This window comes from Podarcis bocagei, assembly GCF_964188305.1.
Source record: "Podarcis bocagei genome assembly, chromosome: 8".
NCBI classification, from domain to species: Eukaryota; Metazoa; Chordata; class Lepidosauria; order Squamata; family Lacertidae; genus Podarcis; species Podarcis bocagei.
The window spans coordinates 18147231-18166289 of record NC_138133.1 but is presented as its reverse complement, the minus strand read 5'-3'; the positions used below and the strand labels follow the sequence as shown (position 1 = coordinate 18166289).

General features: G+C 43.5%; 1 protein-coding gene across 1 annotated transcript in view; it reads left to right on the top strand.

Annotated features, from left to right (window-relative positions):
- Nucleotides 1-19059, top strand: part of LOC308593616 (uncharacterized protein) — a gene marked incomplete at its 3' end in the record, with an annotated part of 548845 nt that overhangs the window by 235502 nt on the left and 294284 nt on the right. The window lies entirely within an intron of this gene.

Here is a 19059-nt window from a genome sequence, read left to right as displayed (position 1 = left end):
CAGTGGGGGTGGAGATTCACTCGGGACAACAGCATTATCCAAGGGGATGGGTTCTATAGCCTCTCTCTGTAAAGTTTGGAAAAAAAATGAGTGTAAGAAACTTTTCCTTGTCTTTATACTTTCCTGGACAATCAATTGGGAGCCACTGACAACATCTTGACAGGAGGCAGCCAGCGAGGAGCCTATTGGAGGCAGGCTCCATTCACCCTTCACGTAGACTCTGTGCATGTCCCCTGGTGTGTGCCCAATCCACCAGAGGGCATAACACTTGCCCTGCCCTGGACACCAGTAACTCATGCTACGCCACTGATCAGCCCTATTTGGATCGTCTCCTAGCATAATTTAAACATGTGAAGAAGGTGTAAACTGGACTTCAGCAGTGTCCCCTCATCGTTATCACCTTATCCATATTCAGCATGCCATCTGCAAAGGGGCCTCTAATCTGCACACTACAGACATACTTCCCACACAGCTAGATACCTAGGCAATCCTTGATGACACATAGGTTTCAGAAACTTGGACCAAGATATATGGCACACATGTTAATTTCTATATTAGCTCAGGTAATTCTATGAATGATAACTGATACTGAAAAGTTGTGCACATTTCAGTTACCAAACTTTAATGTAATGTAGTATTATTGAAAGAAGGGTGTGGGTGGGTGAGAGACTAAGGGAAAGGAAAAGAATTACAGTTCCAAAAGAAAACAAAAAACCCTCCTGTCATTATATTTTATCCTAATAAATTTCTGGCTAAACTTTTTCTTTTTATCATCTCCGTTAATTTGCTTCTTGCACTGTTGAGTTCTATCACATGCCGAGTGTCGTTCCAAATATCTATTGCATTACCCTAATGTTTCCTAGGGATTATGACTCATCTTTAGTAAAAGCTGTTGCAGGCAAAAATGATGAAGAGATGAAATCAACAATTCTAATAATATATTTTTTAAAAATCCTAGCAGGAGCTTTTTTTTTTTCCTGCAGAAAAGTAAATCTAAAATTTCTTCCTTTTTAACCCTTCATCATACATTTTTATGGAAAGGTTGTGTGGAAGCTTGAGAGACTGAAGTCTCAAAATTCTTTTTCCTTCCTCAAACTCCGCGAGGAGAACTTTGTGCTGGTAAGAGATAGACCACCCCACTGCCCAATTAACAGCAGTCTATGCTAATGATTTTTATTACAGCTGTGGACAGCCTCCCTGCCCTGTGATCTTGATGAAGGACCCTTACCCAAAGTTGAACCAGGGATTACCCACCCTACCCTATATCTGAATTACTTTTTTTTTTAGGAAACTGATCTAATGAGTCTGGATAGCTCAGCTGGTTAGAGTGTGCTGCTGATAATGCCAAGGTTGCAAGTTTGATCCCCGTATGTGACAGCTGCCTATTCCTGCATTTCAAGGGGTTGGACAGGGCGGCCAACTCCAAAGAGACCGTGATCTACTTCCAGAAATAAAATCTGGCAGTGATCTACCCCCCCCTTTTTAAGGGGTTCAGCTCTAAGTTGTTGATGAGCTTTTTTTGGGGGGGAGAAGAAAGCCCCCCCTTTTAGGGGTTCAGCTCAAAGTTGAACTTTTTTGGAAGGAGGAAAGCCCCATTTTGGGGGTTGTTAAGGTACAGGAGGGGAGTTTCACTTTTTTTGGGGGGGAGGGAGGCAAGGAAAGTTGGGGTTAAGTCACTCACAAACACATCGCTATGGATGAAAACAGCCACACAGAGGAAGCTCCATCTTCCCTTCCTGAGTTCAAACAACAATGGAGGGCGGGGCGAGGGGGAGGGGCAGGAGTCAGATTTACAGATGCAGAGGAAAGGGAGCCAGAGATCAACCGCGATCTAGCAAAACATCGTAGGGATCTACTGTACCAGTAGATCGCGATCGACCTGTTGGATATCCCTGGACTAGAAGATACTCAGGGTCCCTTCCAACTCTACAACTCTATGAAACTGTTATCTATGAAACCCTAATCAGACATTTGATGGAAGGGGGGAGAAGATGCCAATTTGCCTCTCCCTTCCCAGACTGCAAGAAGGTTTGCAAAAGAGTGCCCAATAGCAGTTGAGTGAAGGATCTAATTCCTTGGGGTGCTGCTTCAAGGGTGGGGCACTGAGCCAGAATAAAATGATAAACTGTGACTTACTGATTTAAATTATTGTGGCTATCACACAGGGTCCCCAGACGTTTAATGGTCTATTGATCCCTGTGCCACCACTGTGCTCGCTTCCCCGCTGCCACCAACCAGTTACTGCCTGGTAAAACACTGAGTCCAGACAGTTGTTAAAAGTGAACCAAAAAAACCACCAAGTTTATTTTACAAACATTAACAAGTTTGTGGTTTCTCAGATAATATTCCTGTCAGTATCTTTAGTTTCTTTACCAGCCTATACCTTCCTAATACCTTCTGACTGATTATCTCAACTGTCTGACTGACTCCTCTTAACAAATTCTCTCACTCTCTCACACCAGCCCAGCCCAACCCAACCCACAGACTTATCTTCTCTGTCTCTTCTAACTCCAGACTGTCTTCTCAACCACCCTAACTCTAACTCCCCCCCCCCCAAACCTCTGTGCTTAAACCTTATACACAGTTACCTCTGCCCCTTGGGTTCCCATTGGTTAGTCATTTTACAATTAGTTAACCCTTTCCTTATGAACCCAGTATGATGTCACACACGTAGGAGGGCAAACGCCACAATGATATAATTGATAAGTTTGCATCTCATAGAGCTCAAAAAAAATAATAATGTAACATTAAAAAGCACGAAAGGAGGATGGCTGTGTTTCATTTTGCGTATTGCTTCAGAAAGTGCAAATTGCCGTATTTACGCGCATGTAATGTGCCATCAAATTGAATGCACACCTCAGTTTTCAAAACCTTGAAACCCAAAAACTATTTGCTGGTAAATGTAAATGCACCATCAAATCTAATGTGAACCCTAATTTTCGCAACGTAATTTGGCCCCAAAAGGGTGTTCATTACATTCGAGTAAATATGGTTGCTAAATTTGCGTTTCAATGTGAACTGAGTCAAATTTCTCCCCTATCCTTAGTTATAAGCTTGTGGGGTTAAAAGGTCATTCTTTCTTGAAGTTGTTGTCTTCTTGGTTCCTGAACTTTCTGGTCAGCTTTGCCATTTCAACATATTCCATCATCTTAATTGGCCATTCATGTCTTGTGGGGATTTTGTCTTCTTTTCATCTCTGGGCCAGTAGCATCCGTGTGGCTGTTGTCACATACATAAAAGGTCTTTTCTGCTCCTTTGGAATGTCGGTACCTATAATTCCTAATAGAAAAGCTTCGGGGGGGGGGGGTTGGTTTGTTTTTTACAAAAGTTATTTTAAACATTTTTTTTCAATTCATTATATATCATTTCCCAGAAAGCTTTCATTACCTTACATGACCACCACATATGATAGAAGGTAACTTCTTTCTCTCCACATTTCCAGCAGGTATTTGTACTTGTCTTATACATTTCCGCTAACGCAGTGTTTCCCAACCGGTGTTCCGCGGCACACTAGTGTGCCGCGGAACGTTGCCTTGTGTTCCGTGGGAAGGAGGCGGGCGAGTCGGGCGGCGAGAGGCGGGGCGGAGGCGGCGAGCACACGCGGGGCAAGCTCCCTCCCACATCCCATCTCCGGCTCTGCACCAGGCGGTAGAGCTCGGCGAAGTCGCCGCGCTGGAAGGCCAGCAGCGCGCGCGCCTTGGCCAGGCTCTCGCCCGCCTGCGCCTCCAGGCACGGCGCCTCAGCGTCGGGCGGCAGCGAGCCCAGGAAGTGGCCCAGCCGGCCGGGGTCGCCCGCCTGCAGCAGCGCCTCGCACACGCATGAGACCTGCTCCGCCAAGAAGCGCGGCGAGCGTGGAGGATCGGGCGCGGCGGAGGCCAGCCCCGCGCTTGGAGAGGACGCAGCAGCCGTCGCCAAACCCGATCCTCCTCCTCCTGCTCCGCCGCCGTCCTCTGGCTCTCGGCCGGGAGGAGCCTGCGGCGACGGGGCGGGCGCCGAAGTTGGCAGAAGTTGGCGCGCCTCCTCGGCAGCGCCTTCGTCCTCCTCCTCCTGCCTCTGCTCTCCTCCGGCGGCGGGGGTGCGCCGCCCTCCCCGGCCGGGGGGCTCGACAGGGCCCGCGGGGAAGGAGGCCATGTTCGCGGCACGCGGGATCACGGCCCTCGCCCTGCGCGCTGCCCTAGCCATGCGGGTCTCCTCCCCCTGCGCCGCCGTCCCCTTTCCACATCCTAGGAGCCGCGGTCCGCCTTCCGCCCCCGGGCTGCGGCGCGGCTCCCAGCCCGGGCTGGCCTCCGCCTCCTGGGATGTACGCCCACCCCCGCGACCCCCCAAACTTCGGAGCAACTCTCCAGACGCTTCTCCCCCGCCTCGGTCTCCCTCCTTTCCACTTCTCTTCCCCCCTTCCTTCCCTCTTTCTTTCTCTTTCTCTCCCACCCGCCTTTCCTTCTATTAACTTTCCTTTCCCCTTCCCATGTAGAACAGTCCCTGCAAATAAAAACCTAGCATATTTGGAAGAGGGATGCTAGCCTAACCATTACCTTCTATGCTGTTACTATTTTTTGTTTTTTTTACATAAGTAAAAAGTGACCTTTCCCCATCTGGCATGGTGGTGTGCCTCAAGATTTTTTTCATGAAACAAGTGTGCCTTTGCCCAAAAAAGGTTGGGAAACACTGCGCTAACGTACTGGGAGTCAAATAGGACATTTACTACCTAAAATGGATTTCAAGGACTGTCCTATGCAGTTTCGCTCATTTCTAGGCAAATCCAGGGTTTTTATCCCCCCAGCTAGAACTCACCAGAACTCAGGTGGGCGCCATTGCCGTTATAAAAGAACAAGGGAGGCGTTCATGGCGAGTTCTGGCACCTCTTTTTAGCTTAACTACCGTATTTTTCGCTCTATAAGATGCACCAGACCACAAGACACACCTAGTTTTTGGAGGAGGAAAACAAGGAAAAAAATATTCTGAATCTCAGAAGCCAGAACAGCAAGAGGGATCGCTGCGCAGTGAAAGCAGCAATCCCTCTTGCTGTTCTGGCTTCTGGGATAGCTGCGCAGCCAGTATTTGCTCCGTAAGACGCACACACATTTTCCCTTACCATTTAGGAGGGAAAAAGTGAGTCTTATAGAGCAAAAAATACGGTAATTTCAGATACTTGGAGGGAGCTGTACTATTTACACCAAATAATAGGCTGCCACTTTTAGCTCTAACTTTTTTTGAGGGGTGGGGTAAAAGAAGAAAGGATAGCACTGATCAGCTTTTCTTCTGCTGCCAGAATCCTCTTGGAACTGCCAATAAACCGTTGCTCCTTGAAAAGCGCTGCATTTTTTATTACACTTTTGGTAACCAGGATTGTTTTTAATAGACCTGGGCAACCCCGTTGAGAAAACCTGCTGCTTTGCAAGTAGATGTTTCTTGATGTGCCTTAGGATTCTAACCTAATTAAAACTCAAGAGGATTTGTAAAGTCAGAAAGATGCAAAACTCCCAATAAATTAATGGGAGAATATTTATGCATGAGAAAAACAAGAATAACGAAGGAAATAGGTCATTTTGAAAATGCATCCAGGGATAAGGGGAGAATGAGTCCTAGTTTATGATTGATGGATGGAGAGATGTCATCCATTATCATTTTGAAAACACAGTGGATACAGTTTACATCCTTATCTCTTGTTACAAATCAACTCATTATTTGGGGGTCTTTATAACTGAGCACAGTTTCCTAAAGATCAAGAATTTCTCATTTCCCATTCCAGTAACATTTCATTTTTCTTACCATCTTTTTGAGATATGACTCGATCAATTATTTTCTGAAAACAAAAAGAACAAAGGAGGTCAGATAATTGGGAATTATTATTGTGCTAGGTAAGTTTGTTTTGCTATTCTTTATGTAACTTTAAAGGTATTTATTTTAAATAATCTCTCATTTTTGTTGATGACAAAAATGGATATCGGACCATCGGTATTATTATTCTACAGTGCCCTTTGAGATCCTAAAACCTGGAACTTCAAAGTGCAACATTGCCTGCCTTCGTAATGATGTCAGGTGATTGACAGGTCGGTGGCCCCATCCACCTGTCAGATTTAATCCTGCCCAGCAGCCAGAAAAGGTTTCTTATCCCTGACCTAAAAGGGGTGGTGGGCTCTCCTTCATTGGTGATTTTCATGGACTGGATAGCCATCTGGGATTTTGCAAGTATAGATTTCCTGCATTGAAGTGGGTGTTGGATCCAGCCTTAAACGCTATGATTCTGTGGTGATTGCACAATCTGCTAGTAATGACTCTGGTGTCAAGGAGAAGAAACAATTTCCTTCCCATTCCAGCATTATCCCTGAGAGCAAGTGAGCTTCTTCTATGTAACTGAATGGCTGCCTGTTTTAAGGAAGAGGTCCTAGCTATAAAGGTAATCCAAACAATATAAAAAGCTAATAGACGATAGAGAATCTATCTCCCCACATTAAGGGAAGATAAGAACATTCTTTGAAACACTAGCAAAAAGTTCAGAAACCTCAATAAGAGGATGTTAAATATATTAGAAACAGAAAGCTTGCCAGATCATTACTAGAGCCATTGTACTTTCAAGGTGAAAGCGATGCAGTCAAGGAAGAAAGATACTGCTGAGAAGCTAAATGAATTATTTGCATCTGTCTTCATGAAGGGGGCAACTGGAAGAATAAAACTATCAATTTACAAGTGAGTGTTTCTTTTCTTTTCTAAAGTAGTTCTAAAAGAGGTTGCAAAGGAAAAAGGCGAGCAATAACCAATTTTCAGTCAGGCCTGAAACTTTCAAATTAATAAGAGCATCTCCAACTTTGCATCATATAGAATAGAATAGAGCATAGAAGCTTCTGCATGTCTGAACAGACCCTGGAAATCAACTGTGTGCACCCAAGGCACAGTGATCTGTATCCTTGGGACTGCATGTTTATCAAAATATCTCCCTGCTGTGCCAAAACTATGCAAATGTCATATTTCTCTGGGGATCAACGGTGGGGCTTTGAAGGGAAGTGGGAGGCAGGTCTGATATGGCCCCTTGGGAGATACTTCTGACGTGAGATGCATAATATGAAACAATGTCATTAGTAAATATTAACTTACAGTCAAATACAATATCTGAAGCCATTTGCAATTCAATCTGCAGATTATTTCCTCCATCATTCCTGGAAGCATTTTAAATGCACAACCTCATTATTGCATTATCTGCATTTTATGTCTCAGCATTCTTAACAGTCATGAACTTTTGCCTTAATTCCATTCAGATTATTTTCTATCATGGAAGAGCAAATAACAAACAACGGTGCATTCTAGTAAAGTTATTAGATTGATTTTCCTGTAAATATTTTTGTGAGCGTGCATCAATTTTCATTGATTGCTTTGCTTTGCATTCTAAATCTCTTCATGGAAAAAAAAAAACCCAAACCAAACCCAAGAACATGACATTTTATAGCTTTCCAGCTAGTACCCATACAGGAGCAGCTGAATTCAAAAAGAAATAAGGTAAATACAGAGATGATGATGATGATGATGATGATGATGATTAGTGTCCACTGTCCAAACTTTCAGGTCTCTTCTAGTTTCTTCATTGGGGACTGAAATAACAATCTGCCCCGAACTGATTTTTTTCAACCCCAAAGAATTCCCTACTAATGACTGAAGCTTCATCAGTCTCCTGTATCTCCTTATACCAATGTGCTTTCCCTCTCTTCTCGAGGGTGATGTTGTAAACCACCCATGATCTATGCAACTTAACAAAATGTTAAGCTCCAAATATCAGGACTGTCAACTAGGTGTGTGTGTATAATTCATTTGTTCTGCTTTTCACAGCATATTGCTCTGATCCAAAGCTCCTGAACTTGCTTGTAGATCAGTACTAGGGCTGAGAAATATATCAACATACTGTCCAAAACCGGTTTGAAATCCGGATCTTGATATTGGCTTCATAATTTTCTGACCTGGCAATATGTTGTGAATAATGATGTATGTTAGGGCTGGGTAATATACAGTGGTACCTTGGGTTACATATGCTTCAGGTTACATATGCTTCAGGTTACAGACTCCGCTAACCCAGAAATAGTGCTTCAGGTTAAGAACTTTGCTTCAGGATAAGAACAGAAATCGGCCTCCTGCGGCGCGGCGGCAGCAGGAGGCCCCATTAGCTAAAGTGGTGCTTCAGTTTCAGGTTAAGAACGGACCTCCGGAATGAATTAAATACTTAACCTGAGGTACCACTGTATGCATAAAATATGCATTTCAAATAAAGATGCACAATTCATATTTTACTGGTGAATGTATTAAAAGCTTTTAAAAGTGCATATGTTATATTAAAAAGTGCACTCAGTGGGATGCAATGGCACACTAAGTGAGAGAATGGGACAGAACAGACCTGGGATTGAGTGCCAGAGAGACCGAAACAGGATGAAATTAAAAGCTTGTCCCATCTCTGCTGTCAAACTGCTTCCTTCTATCTCCTTTGAAATAAACAAGGCAAGGCAAGAAATCTTTCTTCTGCCTTTTCCTAGGAACACAGAGTTGCCTTGCACCTGAACTGACTGTTTGAAGCATCTAAACCAGCACTTTCTAGACAAAACAGAGCTCTCTCTCTCTCTTATCATCTATCTATCTAGAAAAATAGGGGTGGTTGGCTTTTGTTGGCCAACTCCCCAAGCGACTGAGTCCCCTAAACCCATGATTGGTCAGAGATGAGTGGATAAAGGCAAGATGCAGTGAAAGCAAGGCAGATATTTATTTTTCTCTTCCCTTCCCTCCTAGCAAGGATCTCAAATATAGAATAAATATTGATAATTGCCCAACGTAAACACACATACGTAAGTATATAAGCCACATGTCTAAAATAGTACGTACAGGAGAACAATCCAAAGCCATCTTGGCTCTCCTAAATATTTCCTCTGCCTCCTTAATCCCTCTTCCCTGTGAACACGTATGTTAGATAGCAATCAGGGGAAGTTCCTGAAGGGATTCCTCTCCTATATCTATGAACCCCCTTCTGTATTAATTGTCATTGTTTGCCCAGATGCTCTGCATTGGGGAATGTTTGACAGGCATCCCAATTGTCTTATCAAATGCTAATGTTTTGCATAAACTGTGTCAGGAACTACATAAAACTTGCTAAATCCTCAGGAATATCACACCTTGGCCTGCCTGAGCCACAGTAATGTGTGATGTAATTTCAGACTGTTTGTAGTGGGGATGTCCTCCTTCTCTATGCCAAAATGCAAACCCTTAAAAGAGGTTTGTTTGTTTTTTCTTGGTTCTGGGTCCTATAATGTTATCTATCTATCATTTGATTTACATCTCACTCTTACTCCCTGGGTGCCAATCATCCACATTAAAACACACACTCTAAAACAGTATAAAGCAGTAACAGCCAAACCTCAGTTCCCAAACACCTCCATAATCGTACGTTTTGGCTCCCAATTGCCAAAAACCCGGAAGTAAATGCTCCGGTTTTTGAACGTTTTTCGGAACCTCAATGTCTGATGCGGCTTCCACTTGAGTGCAAGATGCTCTTGCAACCAATTGGAAGCCACGCCTTGGTTGTCAAATGTTTCGGAAGTCAAACGGGCTTCTGGAACAGATTACATTTAACAACCGAGGTTTGACTATACAATAAAGACATTCCAAAATGGATCTTGGATGAACCAGCAATACAAAATGGTTTCATACTCCACACACACACACACACACACACACACACACACACACACACACAGAGAGAGAGAGAGAGAGATATTTTGTTTGAAATATACCAGTGTGCTTTTATGTGCCAAATCAGAGCAGAAACCTTGACTTCCCAAGCACTCTGTTCATTATGGCAGAGCTGACCTTTTTGAACTGGGATGATGAAGTTGTTTAAGGCTGACTAGACCAGCAATCCTTCCTGCATTCTTTCACTATAGTGATTAAAACACTGCTGGCAATGGAAATAAACCCAGGATGGAATGCATGCAACAAATAGATGGAAAAAATAAAAGTGGATAATTTCCCAGTAGCTATGATTGCAAGAATTGTCTGGCATTTCTTTTTCATTTTGATGCAAAAAATTGTAAGGGGATTCCAGAAATTAATTTGGGTTTTTTGTTTTTTATGTTATGCATTTTTATATTGTCAACCACCCTGTGTTCCTCAGATGAAGGGTGGCGTAGACATTTAATAAATAAAATAAAAATAAATCATGCAAAGTTCTTGAAAGTCCAAGGTAGGAGTTTTTATCTGTTGATATATTAGCAGCACTCCATCCTTATGCAGATCCATGGATATTTATAGCAGAAGTGTAATGCGGTCTTTCAAGAAGTGCTAAAAAGCTAGATTTCTACAGTCTACCCTGAAGCAGTAGAAGGCTTCTCCCCTTGTCAAAACTCTGCTGAATTTAACACCTGGTGATTGGTACTGTGTTCTTGTTGTCAGTCACCAAATGGAGAAAGCTGTTAAGTGCTAATGGGGAAGGGAAGTCTAGAATACACAGTGCTGCATTCTAAAGAAAAAATAATTTAGTTTCCGGGCGTATCACTGTGAGCTGGGAATAAATGTCACCCTTAGAAGTGATAGCTCTACGAATATCCAACAATGATAATACCTCTTTTTTTGTGCGCTATTAGGGCTCTACTTGGAAAATGATAACTTTAAAAAACCCAGTAACATTCTGCACACTCCCAGCCAAAGAACTGCAGATTATTCCTCATTTAGAACATTTTATACACATAGATTAGAGAGATGTGAAAAGTTCCATGGCAACTTTTTGTTGCTATTTATTATCTTTATTTTTATCCTACTGATAAGTACTTTTTTTAAAAGAAAAGCAAACAAAGAGACTTCCAATTATGAAAATGGTTATACAAATGCTAGAATTATAGTTGATAAACTAAACACAACAGTGCTGTCACAGGAATTGGGGTTGCTTGTGTGTAAACCTCTAGCTGTTCCAAACTGCTTAGGGGCGGTTGTGTCTTTCCCTGACTGAGCAGCTTGGGTGCTGCTGCTCAGTCGCTAGAAGAATCCGTGAGTGGGCGTCTCCTAAATTTCCTCCAGCATAAGAATTCCTTAACGGACAACCTTCGCCTCGCCTCTCTGCGCGGAAGCCTTCTGCGCAGAGTGGGCGTGCCTAGTGGTGGTCCTCCACCCTTCTCACTGACTTCACTGGTAGAGTCTCGGAGCCTCACCTCCGAGATGCTCTCTGCCTCTCCCTTCTTCCTGGTGTCACCTGGACTTCCTTCCCCAGATGACGTTCTCTCTCTTCCCTTACTCGTTCCCTCTCCTGCAGAATCTGGGAGCCTCGCCTCTCCCCTCTGCTCTGATGTCAGTTCCCTGACAAGTGCCTTCATTTTCACACCTGCTTTTAAAAAGGGGGAGAGGTAAGCAAACCTGAGCATGTAATTTCATTGCATACATTTGTTTTTAAAACTCTTGTTGATTTCTGTCTTTTTCTGGTAATTTTATTATTTCTATTGGGTTTTTTTTAAAAAGTCTGTGTCTATTTCTATTTTTAATGAATATTGCATGCTATTTTATGTCAACCACTTAGAGCAGGTGTGGGGAATATTTGGCCCTTCAGATGTGCTGAACCACACCTTCTTTCATCCCTGGCCACTAGCCCCACTGACTGGGGTTGATAAGAACACACCCTCCAACATTCCTCAGGTGAACATAGGGACATTTTTCACTCCCCACTAATTGACCCTCCTCAACCCCCACTTATGCCCTCCACCATTCTAAGAAAACCCCTTAATCCCCTTAATAGCTTTATTTGAATTTGGGGTAGATTTACAAAAAAAGAAAAACATACAGGAATAAATAAATTTTAGAAAGGGACAAAATTAGACACAGGCACACAAAGACACACAGGCACACAAAGGGTGGCACTGAGGGTTAAACCACAGAGCCTAGGACTTGCTGATCAGAAGGTTGGCGGTTTGAATGTCCGCGATGGGGTGAGCTCCCATTGCTCGGTCCCTGCTCCTGCCAACCTAGCAGTTCGAAAGCACGTCAAAGTGCAAGTAGATAAATAGGTACCGCTCCGGCGGGAAGGTAAACGGCCTTTCTGTGCGCTGCTCTGGCTTGCCAGAAGCGGCTTAGTCATGCTGGCCACATGACCCAGAAGCTAATAAAGGCTGGCCAATAAAGTGAGATGAGCGCCGCAACCCCAGAGTCGGCCATGACTGGACTTAATGGTCAGGGCTCCCTTTACCTTTTACACAAAGCATTAAAAAAAATAATCAAGATTCCTTGTGCTCCACTCTGCTCTCACTTTCTTCCCACCTAGGTTGGTATTGCTTCTCAGGAGAACTTTTATATCTGGTTAGCTTCCTGATTTTGCACACAGTGTGCCAAGTTACAAGCTCCTCAGGCCACGGGCAGGGCCTATGTGGGAGGGACTGTGGCCTAGTCACTAGCTTAACTGCCTTGCATGTACCCTCAGGCTTAGGTAAAGAGGTAGATGATGTCAGTGATGAGGACAAGTTTGTGATGGAGCATACAAAGGACCAAACAGAGCTGGCCTGTGTTCTCCATCTCCAAATCCCCACAGTCAGCAGCTAGCGTTTGAAGCTGAGGATCCAACTGAACTGTAGTAGGCAGGAGTTTCTTCTCTGTTGGTTTGAAAAAGACAGAAACTCTTCTAGTATTTATTTCAACCCTGGCCAATCCGCAAACTCCATACTGCTTGCTAATCACCACAGCCGATGTGGCACAATTTCTTTTCTGTGCCCAAATAGCACCCTGGGACCTGACCTATAATGATCCTTGGCAAGCAGCCAGCCTGATGAGCAGTGAGAGACTCTGTTAGTTCCAAGTTAGTTTTTATTTACAAGAAAACACATCCAGAGTAGGGCTTCCCGTTTCCTCTCATTTACACTAGTTGCCCTAGTCTGACTCAGAATTCTGCTTCCAGCAGGAATGGCACCAGAACCCTTTCTTCTGACCCCTCCCTTTCCGCAAGGCACAGAGTTTTTCCAATCTCCTACTACAGGGAATAAAAATTTGGCCTGTTTCATTCCCAGAGCTTTCTGTCCCAGTCTTATCTGATAGTTGCCTAGCCACGCTTTAGCCAGCATCCAACTCTTCTGTAGGGGGCTGTGGGTTCCTCTGCCTGAAAACTAACCCTTCTCCCTCATCTACAGATTCAGTCTCTAGTTCACTTCCTGAGAATGCTCTTTCTGCTACGCTATGGGGGGACCACATTCCTGACATGACCATCCTCACTAGGCTAGACCAGCTGCAGGATAAAGCAGACCCTCCAGGTATCCCTATTTTCCAGAGACAGTCCCGGATTTACAGTGAAGGAATGGGTTTCTGTGCAGTCAATTTAAAACTGACTCAACCCCCCCCCCTTTTCTTCTTAGCATTTCTAAAATGCATAAAAATTGAGCTGATGAGCAAATGCATAACAAAGACACAGCTGTATAAACAAACTCTCTCCTTTATCAGTCACAGCAAGGGAAGGCCTTGGCTGTTCCAGCCGAGTAGGGATGACATGTCTAGGGCTTATCTTACATGCTGACACACAGACCTAGTCTGGGAACAGCGCCAGAGTGTGTTCTTGGAGATGGTGACCTCTTGCTCCAAGATAAGAGTAGGAACAGTAATATCCTTTTAAGGTCAGAAGTACAGGAAGGAATACCCTTCCTTAAGAATACCGGAGCAGGAACATATGTGATATCAACCTGCGTGTATAGGCTGACATGGTTGGATTCCTGGGGAAGGAGGGAGACGGTGCCTGGAGGATATATATACTGCATGAAATTTCTCATTTCTTTGGACTTGCTGTGGACTTACCACACAAGTGCCTTCGGCTATCCGGAGAGCAGAATAAACTCTTTCTTGGAATCAACCTCGGTGTCATTTGACTTCCTCCCTCCCTCCCGGGAGCAACACAGACCCAATCGGTGAACTCCAGTAAGGCTACAACAGAAGCCCTTCCAGTCTCCCTTCAAAGCCAGCATGGCTCCAAAGTGATTTATGAGTTTGAGCAATAAATCTGAGATAATTACTGTCTGAGTTGCCTCACTTCTCTGGGGGAGACCCAAGCCATTACACCACGGGAGGAGGTCAGCAGTGGCAGCCACGGAGAGGCCATGGAGAGGCCATGGGATGCTCTCTCTTGCAGCAACAGCCACTCAGGAACAGTATCGGCTCATCCTCCTCTCTGAGCTCAGCAGCGGCAGCACTGTTGAGGGAAATAGGGACATTCCAGGATCAAATCAGAAGCCAGGATGGCTTTCATAATTCCGGGGCTGTCCCTGGATAATCATGACACCTAGGTTACGAATAAGAGTTGTAGCTCAGCAGCAGAGATTTAGGAAGTAATCCTATAGCAACATCTGCTGGGGTGAGCAGGGTAGCATTTAGTAGATCTCCTGCTGGTGCAGGATGTTCCTGGCATACTTGGGCTATACCAGCTTAGCTCCCTCATCCTTGGCTCAGCCAGAGGATATCCCCAAACCATGAGCTGGCTTTTATGGTTGTGAATAATATCAAAGGCTGCTAAGGGACCAGGCAATATTTTCCTCCATTGACTAGTAAGGGTCATCCATCAAAGCAACAAATTTTCGGTTTCAAAACCAAACTGGAAAGGCAGTGATAGCTGTTTTTTGATACCATTATCTGACAGCATCAGACTGTTATAATTTAAGTAGCAACTACAGTGGTACCTTTGTTCTTGAATTTAATCTGTTCTGGGAGTCCATTCAACTCCTGAAACCATTCGAAAACCAAGACGTGGTTTCCAATTGGCTGCAGGAGCCTCCTGCACTCAAGAAGAAGCCACGTCAGATGTTCGGCTTCTGAAAAAAGGTTCACAAACTGGAACACTTACCTCCAGGTTTGCAGTGTTCGGGAGCTGATTTGTTCAACAACTATGCTGTTCAAGAACCAAGGCACCACTGTATTTTATCTTCAGAGGATGGAACCCGATGGGATGTTGTGGCTCAGGCAGTAGAGATGACTACCTATTGCACCATATGCTGGGATAACCTGCATATACTGGTATGAATCAGCATCTGAGCTACTAGAGACCAGGTACTTGAACACAGAATGGCTCAGCTGAACTGCATAAAGGCCCAGTCAAAGGCAATCAATCATCCTGGCAAGCAAGAGTCCTTATCAGAGTTCAGGCCTCTCCCTATTTCGCCTATGGGCTTTTATTCTGTTGCAGACTACCTTAGTAAGGGGAGCTTTCATCTTGAAGAGTCAGAAATCATCTGGGCTGCTGGATTCTTCTGCAGAAGATACGAATGGGCCTTTCATCCAAGGTGCATTGCTGTGAGCATAGTTTTGTGAGCATCTAACAAAATTTGATGAATGGAGAAAAGAAAAGGGCCTTGATAATGATAGATGAGGAACTCTTCTCAGATAGAGCTGTGACCGCAAAGATCTTGCCCGCAAGAATATCTGCTTTGGTTGAAAATGCCCATCTCAATCTGCTGATTTACCCTTGTTCTTTCAAAATAGAAAGTGCTGGATAAACCATTAATCCTTCCTAAGATGCAGAGGGCTTTTATTGGGTCTTTGCAATCAATTTGTATTGATGCACTGTAAGTGATCAAAGCCAATATGCTAATTGTCAAAATGTTACAGGGGCATTCTGTATGCACAAGTGATGAAGACACAAATCCTGTATTACACCGGATGCTTACAGTCATGTAGATCACGTCATTGTAAGCCCAACTTACTTCAGAGGCCATCTGCAGTACTTCATAATTAGAGGGTAGACTTATTTACTGCGGGAAAAGCAAAAGAATAAGTCCAATCCATTTGCTAAATGTTGCATCGGCACATGAGTCTTTGAAATGAATGGGAGATGCCACTTCACAGTGAAAGGCTCTAATCTCTTTAGAGAAAGACATGTCTAGTTCTGTGTTTGTTCAGCACTTATCATTAAGTGGCTCACATAATATAAAGGCAATAGACTGTTCCTGCCCTGAAAAGCTAAGTATGTAATTAAAATGCAAATTCTAGTCTATGAGTCTGTATGCAACAGTTATATAGTGCAGGCTGGTATGACCCACTAAGTCAAAAGTAGTTCACCTGTTATGTATGCAACCTGCCAAGGAAATGACAGTTGTCCCTCTATCCCAACACACTTTCGTAGTCCACTTTTGTAGACTGCTAGGGTTGGGGGATATTGAGCAGAAAAAATGAATGTGTTTCTTCCTCTTGACCCCTGCTTTCAGCTTTCCACAAACACATACTTTTTGTTGAACTAAAAAAATTCCTTCCAGTAGCACCTTAAAGACCAACTAAGTTAGTTCTTGGTATGAGCTTTCGTGTGCATGCACACTTCTTCAGATACACTGAAACAGAAGTTGCCAGATCCTTCTATATAGTGAGAAGGTGGGGAGGGGTGTTACTCAGAAGGGAGGGTGCGAATGGGAGATTGGCAGATAGCTGAGAGAGCCTCTTGACGACTCTTAACGACTGTAATAGGTCTTACAGGAAAAGGCAAGGGGTGGGAAGGTGAGAAATGGTTTAGTCATGTATAGTGAGATAAGAATCCAATGTCTTTGTTCAGTCCAGGTCTTTTCATGGTTTTAAGTTTGGTAATGAGTTGTAATTCAGCAGCTTCTCTTTCCAGTCTATTTCTGAAATTCCTTTGTAGTAAAACAGCTACTTTGAGATCTTGTATAGAATGTCCTGGGAGATTGAAGTGTTCTCCTACTGGTTTCTCTGTTCTGTGATTCTTGATGTCAGATTTATGTCCGTTTATTCTTTGGCGTAAGGTTTGGCCTGTTTGTCCAATATAGAGAGCTGAAGGACACTGTTGGCATTTGATGGCATACACAATGTTAGACGATGAGCAATTAAATAGTCCCGAGATGGTATGTGTGATGTTGTTGGGGCCAGTAATGGTGTTGTCCGGGTGTATGTGGCAGCAAAGTTGGCTGCTGAATTACAACTCATTACCAAACTTAAAACCATGAAAAGACCTGGACTGAACAAAGACATTGGATTCTTATCTCACTATACATGACTAAACCATTTCTCACCTTCCCACCCCTTGCCTTTTCCTGTAAGACCTATTACAGTCGTTAAGAGTCGTCAAGAGGCTCTCTCAGCTATCTGCCAATCTCCCATTCGCACCCTCCCTTCTGAGTAACACCCCTCCCCACCTTCTCACTATATAGAAGGATCTGGCAACTTCTGTTTCAGTGTATCTGAAGAAGTGTGCATGCACACGAAAGCTCATACCAAGAACTAACTTAGTTGGTCTTTAAGGTGCTACTGGAAGGAATTTTTTTAGTTTGACTATGGCAGACCAACACGGCTACCTATCTAATACTTTTTGTTGTTTAGTCGTTTAGTCGAGTCTGACTCTTCGTGACCCCATGGACAAGAGCATGCCAGGCACTCCTGTCTTGCACTGCCTCCCGCAGTTTGGTCAAACTCACGTTGGTAAGTTTGAGAACACTATCCAACCATCTCGTCCTCTCTCGTCCCCTTCTCCTTGTGCCCTCAATCTTTCCCAACATCAGGGTCTTTTCCAGGAAGTCTTCTCTTCTCATGAGGTGGCCAAAGTATTGGAGCCTCAGCTTCAGGATCTGTCCTTCCAGTGAGCACTCAGGGATGATTTCCTTAAGAATGGAGAGGTTTGATCTTCTTGCAGTCCATGGGACTCTCAAGAGTCTCCTCCAGCACCATAATCCAAAAGCATCAATTCTTCGGCGATCAGCCTTCTTTATGGTCCAGCTCTCACTTCCATACATCACTACTGGGAAAACCATAGCTTTAACTATACGGACCTTTGTTGGCAAGGTGATGTCTCTGCTTTTTAAGATGCTGTCTAGGTTTGTCATTGCTTTTCTCCCAAGAAGCAGACGTCTTTTAATTTCATGGCTGCTGTCACCATCTGCAGTGATCATGGAGCACAAGAAAGTAAAATCTCTCACTGCCTCCATTTCTTCCCCTTCTATTTGCCAGGAGGTGATGGGACCAGTAGCCATGATCTTCGTTTTTTTGATGTTGAGCTTGCTAAATCATGCATGCATACCCCTCCAACTAAGGATGTCCTATTCCATTATGATGATTTTATTTATACCCTGCCCAAGCCACTCTGGGTGCCTTCCAACATACATAAAAACCAAATAAAACATTAAACATTAAAAATAATTCCTTATACAGGACTGCCTACAGATGGCTCAGATAACTCCATACCCTCCAGCATTTCTCCGATGAGAATAAAGATGTCCTAAGGAAAAGTGGGACATTCCAGGATCAAATCAGAAACCAGGATGACTTCTGTAAATGTGGGACTGACCCTGGAAAATAGGGATACTTGGAGGGTCTGTGCATGTCATCATAAAACATAGAAATCCAACATAAATGGATGGTGACATATATTTGGTGGGTTCCAAATTCTCCAAATCCAGAATAAAGTGTTCTGATTGCACATGGGAAATTTTAGGAACTGGGTAGGGCTCTTAATTTAGTTTTGTATAATGACAAGTACATGCTACCCATGTATTAGATGTAAAAAAAAACCCCACACACCCCAAAATGAAACAGTAACCTGTGGCATGCTGAAAGAAAGTCACAGGTAACACTGAAGTAGGTGTGAGTACAATTCAAGATCCTAAAATTTGCATTTCTGTATACATTTTAACCTAAAAATACACATTTTCCTATAAAATTTGATACTGTTTCTTCAGCCATGAGCTGTATCAAAAGATCCGTAGAAATATGCAAATTGAAGGATCACAGCATACCAATCCACATATAAGTCCAGGGAATGTAAATCATATTGGTTTGCTTTAAAATGAGGGCAATAAAACCCCCAAGCATTAAATGATATGGCTACCTGGAGCAGGGATTTCAAACGAAAGTTATAAATTCTCTTCTTTTCCAAGTATAGCTACATTCTGCAAAATGGAGTGAAACTCATCATTAAGGATAGGGCAGCAATTCTCCTCAGAGAAAACGTAATCGCAGAGCCAGCAAAGAAAAGCCTCTTAGAAGGAACAAGAGCAATATTACTCTTCTCATCACTTTTATAGGAAATTTAGCAGAGCAGTAATGAAGAAAAAAGTGGGGATTCACCATTTGTTTTTATTCAGAGGA